The following is a 5,927-nucleotide window of genomic DNA, read 5'->3' as shown; positions in this document are numbered from 1 at the left end:
TTGTAAATCAACTGTATTTAAATAAAAATAAAAAAGAAAGAAATAGAATTCAGTCTAGCAACAAGAGTTTAAAAAATATCAAATCCTTTATGAGAATGTGCTAATATATCATGTATGCAGAATGTATATATAAGGTTACATGTTAAACTTGGTGTATTTCTCATAACAGAGTATGGAGGAGCATGTATGTTCAGCTGTGTCTGACTCTTGTGACCCCATGAACTGTAGCCCACCAGGCTCCTCTATCCATGGGATTTCGAAGGCAAGCATACTGGAGTGGGTTGCCATTTCCTTCTCCAGGGGATCTTCTCAACCCAGGGATCCAACAGAACATGGGTTCAGTTAATTTAAATAAACATTTTGGTCATATTCATTAAGCTCATAATGAAACAACTCATTGTTTAACATGGATTCCGAGATGCAATGATCATCAGTTCAGTTCAGTCACTCAGTCGTGTCCGACTCTGCGACCCCATGGACTGCAGCACGCCAGGCTTCCCTGTCTATCATCAACTCCCGGAGCTTACTCAAATCCTGGATCTTACTCAGTGATCATAACTGCCATTAGATTTAAGATTCTGGTGCTTGGATTGGCAAAAGCAGGAGAAAGAAAGTAATAGAATTAGGTCTTTATGCTACATGTAATTCTGTTAAATTAGAGAATAACTTGAGGCTTGGACAGGTAGCTTGTCCAGCGTTACCCACACTTGTCGAGGAAGAACGAGTCTCCAGGAACAGAACTGTCTGGTTCTAATGCTTAGGCTATTTCCTGAATAATGGAGAATAACGCTGCTGCTTCAAGTCCTTGAGCCTGTTCTGTGTATAAGGCACTACTCACAATAATTTTCCTAGTGGATAGAAGCAAAATTTCTGTATTTACACACTAAGTATTTTTGTCTAGACATTGGCCCCTCTTGATCGTTAGTTGTAATATCACACTATTTTTTTTTAAAGAATTATCCACTTGTGATGATAAGAGTTTACAAACGATGTTGCTGAAAATAACAATTCTTCACTTTAAAATTTAAGGAAAACAGTGCAATTGCATATCTATCAGCATGCTTAGAACTTTACTGTCTGGCTAAGTGTAAAGTCTTATGCTGAATGTCTGACTGAAAATGACATTCAGCAAAAGTTTTAAAGATGGTGATAAATATAATAAATTCTACCTCTGAAAGGTCATTTTGGTTCAGATGAGAGCATCTTCGCTTATGATTACATAAGTATGCCAAAATGTTTTTGCAAGAATGAATAGGCAACTATGTCTCCATCTCAAGAGTTATGACTTTGGCAAAATGCATAACTTTCAGGGACTCTTAGAATCTAAGGGAAAATTATTCTTTAGAACTGTAGACATTAATAATATCTAGTTGGAAAGATATTTTCAACAGTTAGCACTTTTAGAATAGGCATTAACTTAAATGTTTTTAAACTACTGACATAAAAGAAAATATATGTCAAATGCTCAAAGCAATGATTTTTCTTAAAGTCTTGCATTAGGGAAATGATACAGACCAAAATTAAGTACAGACAAATAAGCAAATTGCTTTAGGGTCTCTAGCCTCTCTCTTCCACTTTTGGCAGCATCTAATTTTATGTAGTTATCTTTAATGTTAAGTCAACCACTCATTCTTTTCCACAAATACACATAAAAGTCATATGATAAGTATTTTTTAGGGCATGTTCGATCTCTTGGACCAAATTCTTGACAAACTACTCCTATACTAGTCCCAAGAGCACTAAAGAGGTGTCTGCTGTTTTCAAGGGCAATCAGCTTATTAGCAGTGGACCTGCTGTGATCAATTGCATTTGTAAGTCAACCCCGACTGAAATGGACACACTGGATTATCTTGCTGAATTTCGCATAGCTAATTCAAATGCAGTTTAATGATTTACAGACAAAGCATCCCATCTTGTTAAGCAGTGTAGGTGGACATCCACTGACTCAGGAATCGTGTCATTCAAGAGCAGCCAAATGTGTATGTATACATCAAAGGAAAGCATTAACACACTATGATAAAGATTAACAAGTAGTCTTTAAGACTAAGTATGTTGCAGATGTGTGTTTGTATCAGTAAATATATTTTGGTGCAAGCTTTTTTATATTTCTTGGTTTATTGAAGCATGTTAATACTGCTATTAGCATAATAATATTGGAGAAGGAAATGGCAACTCACTCCAGTATTCTTGCCTGGAAAATCCCATGGACTGAGGAGTCTGGATGGCTATAGTCCATGGGGTTACAAAGAGTCAGACACAACTGAGCGACTAAGCACACATATAATAAAAATATAATTCACATGCCTATATGTAACTTAAACGGGTTGATAAATAGTATCACATTGAATTGTTTTAAATTAAGAATATGCTGTGTATGGTTGTAGAAACTTAGATCATTTGGGCCAGAAGGAATACTGATCTTCAGTGCTATAGAATAATGGGAAAAGGGAAGAAGCTGGGGCCAAAGCTGAGGAAATTCACCCCGTTTTGTGCCTGGGTTCCTGGCAGAGGGATGGCCAGCATCCAATATCTGCTGTTCAAAGGGTAATGAAGGCAGCCTGAGATCCCGGCTTGACAGAGTAAGGCAGGAAGGGTTTGCAAGAAGACCTGTAGTCAGCGCAGTGTAGATGGCCACGTCGTGGTTCCAGATGGCCTCTCCCTAGGCCAGGATTACAGAGAGCAAGACGCAGCCAGGACCCCACGCTCTAGTCTCAGTGGGAGACAGTGCTGTTAAAGGCCAGAAAAATCACAGTTGTTACCAGGGTTGTGGGCTTTGGAGTCAGTCAGACCTGGATTATAATCCTGGCACTCCCAGCTACTCATCGTGTTTTGTAACCTCTTTAAACTTAACCTCTCGAAATCCCAGCTTTATCACTGGTAAAGTAGAGCTAATAATATTTATTCCAAAAGAATTTTTTGGAGACTAAATGATGTATAGAATCTAGTGACTAAATGATGTATAGAATCTAATGACTAAGAGGAAGGACAGCAGGAATTAAGAATGTAAAGATAAAAAATGTAGGTTTGGAGCTGGACTCCTTGAGTTTGGATGCTAGTTTGTGTTTTGGGGGCAGTTTACCCTCTTTGGCCTCCGTTTTCTCATCTCTATACAAAGAATGCTAAGTAAACCTATCTTTTAGGGTTTGTTGTTAGAACAGTGCCTGGTATATAGAAGTAATTAATGAAGTTAATTATTTGTAATGTTAAATCAACATACAAAATATTTTTTATTGTTGCTATTATTTCGGTTAATAGGGCCAGTCATATGGAGAGCTAAACATGGTGCTGATGAGGGGAAAGCTGACTAGCAAGTATCTGTGAAACCAGGGCTCTGTCTAGGTTGAGAAACCACAAGCCTCATCCTAGATGGGTGAGGTATCTGTGCTGTTCGTGTGCTATTTGCCATCACCAAGAAAGAGTCAGCATGTGAGTAGTCAGACACACTGCTAAATGAAATGTCCACAAACTAAGACTCAGCAGGGTAGGGGAAGTGAGGACATAAAGACCATGTAATTGATCAGCATTGTAGTCAAGGCTATGGTTTTTCCTGTGGTCATGTATGGATGTGGGAGTTGGACTGCGAGGAAGGCTGAGCCCCGAAGAATTGATGCTTTTGAACTGTGGTGTTGGAGAAGACTCTTGAGAGTCCCTTGGACTGCAAGGAGATCCAACCAGTCCATTCTGAAGGAGATCAGCCCTGGGATTTCTTTGGAAGGAATGATGCTAAAGCTGAAACTCCAGTACTTTGGCCACCTCATGCGAAGAGGTGACTCATTGGAAAAGACTCTGATGCTTGGAGGGATTGGGGGCAGGAGGAGAAAGGGACGACAGAGGATAAGATGGCTGGATGGCATCACTGGCTCGATGGATGTGAGTCTGAGTGAACTCTGGGAGTTGGTGATGGACAGAGAGGCCTGGCGTGCTGCGATTCATGGGGTCGCAAAGAGTTGGACACGACTGAGCAACTGAACTGAACTGAACTGATAGTTTTAAGAAGAAAACCACATGGGTCTGCTTAAAATTTTGTTATTTCTTTCTCAGAATTACTGCTTCATTCCTGGCTTGTTCTGTGCTGCTAAGAGGCTCCTGAAGATGTGTCAAAATAAGTCGTTCCTCACTGGGACCATCACTTTAATTGCATTTTTAAAAAGTGTATACTAAAGAACATGGTTATACACTCAGTTTCTCAGTGTCCTGGTTTCCTTAGCTATAAAATGGAGGGATTGAATGAGAAATTCTGTAATAACCTTTCAATTCATAAATTATATGATTCTATGGTCATATACCATATTTGGCATTCCTTAGGCCACCTTCAGAGACTAGGACATATGATTGTTGTAACCACCTTTTAATAAAGTCCTTATGGAACTCCATGTAACTAAAAACCTTTGGATTAGGTCCAGGGTCATTAAAATAAATTCTGTGATACAGTGGGCTCTATTCTATAGAGATTTTAGGTTATAACATGTGTGCTTTAAATAAAGTCATTTATAATGAACTAAACCCTGAGGGAGATCTGACTTTTTCAATATGTTCTGTCTTACCATGTTCTATTAGATGGTGGAAAAGCCTACAAAGGAAGTTACCTTGACACTTACATCAATGATTCCTACTGGAAGCTTCTCACTTCACCTCATTCTTTAAGTCTTTAGCTGTTCTGAATTCTGTGTCAGGCAAACTCTGAAGTACTCGGCTTTGTAGATATCACATGTCTCAATAATTATCATTACTTTTTCAAAAGCATTTTACTTCTTTCTCCCATAATGTATTAAATCATGGTTACAGTAGCTGACATCTCCTGGATGTGTGGTGTGTGCCAAGCTCTGTGCTCAGTGTGACCCATTGCATTTGCTCATTCAGTCCTCAGGAGAACCTTTCGAGGCAGTATCGTTACTCCCATTTAAGCCTTTGAAAGGTTGAAAGTCTTATTCCAGGTCACATAAGTGGTTAAGTCAGCTACCAAGTTTATGCTTTTCATCACACAGCTTTCTTGATGAGCATGAGGAAGAGGCTGACAATGAGGATGTCAAAAGCTTTTGCATTTAGATATCTGATCTTCACTAAGAGAAAAATCTCAAGATACGCAAGTGTACTTTATTTGAGCATTGTAGCTATTTTGTAGAAATTGTGGATTCTTTCTTATGGCAAATATTTTGCTTTCCTTAGGTCTGTTCACTATATTTTTTCTCAGATAGGGTTTAAATCTATTTTTACAAAACTATAATTCATCCATGCTTTCAGAAAGTTTGGCTTATACAACTTTCTATTTGGAAATGGCTTATTCAACTTCCCTGGAGGATCATTGCCTTTTATACTCTTGAAATATAAATTATTTTGAGTTCTCTCTGTCCTCAAAGAGCTATTATTACTAACTGAATCTTTATCATCACAAATAGGCCAAAGGGTAAGAGGCTTTTATTGATACTGTTCATTAAAATATTCATAACTAGGAATTTTAGGTGCATTCCCTGTTGAGTGTAATCAAGCTATGGTTGCATTTGTGTGTCTTTTACCTACTTATTTTTCTTGAAAGTAATTTTCTAAAGTATAAAAAGTATTAGACTTTACACGCGTATTTTTGTTTTGATATAGGATGGGTGATGGGAAGAGGGCATGTGATATAAGATTTTTTTTCCTCTGAGATGCCTGTCAATTAACTATTTAAGCAATAAATTGAGGCATTTGGATTAGGTATAGTGGTAGATACATGGGAATAAAAGAATATTTGGTCTCTAGAGCAACAGGATATATATTTAAAGGAATAAAGTGCAACTTGCAATGTGGCAAAAGAATACTGACATTACTATATGTGTAGGGTTGTTATGGAAGATAAAACAGAAAAGGTAAGAGTTCATCTTGTCCATAAAGGGTGAACATGAATTTGATTATGGGAGGGATACAATGAACTAAAACCACAGGCAGGACCA

At 38.0% G+C, this 5,927-nt stretch overlaps 1 long non-coding RNA gene across 1 annotated transcript in view; it reads right to left on the bottom strand.

Annotated features, from left to right (window-relative positions):
* Positions 1-5,927, bottom strand: part of LOC112586231 — a 39,652-nt gene that overhangs the window by 8,244 nt on the left and 25,481 nt on the right. The gene's annotated exons all lie outside the window — the stretch shown is intronic.

This window comes from Bubalus bubalis, chromosome 7 (genome assembly GCF_019923935.1).
Source record: "Bubalus bubalis isolate 160015118507 breed Murrah chromosome 7, NDDB_SH_1, whole genome shotgun sequence".
In the NCBI taxonomy this organism is placed as follows: Eukaryota; Metazoa; Chordata; class Mammalia; order Artiodactyla; family Bovidae; genus Bubalus; species Bubalus bubalis.
The sequence above is the reverse complement of the archived record's forward strand: the minus strand, read 5'-3'. Positions and strand labels throughout refer to the sequence as shown.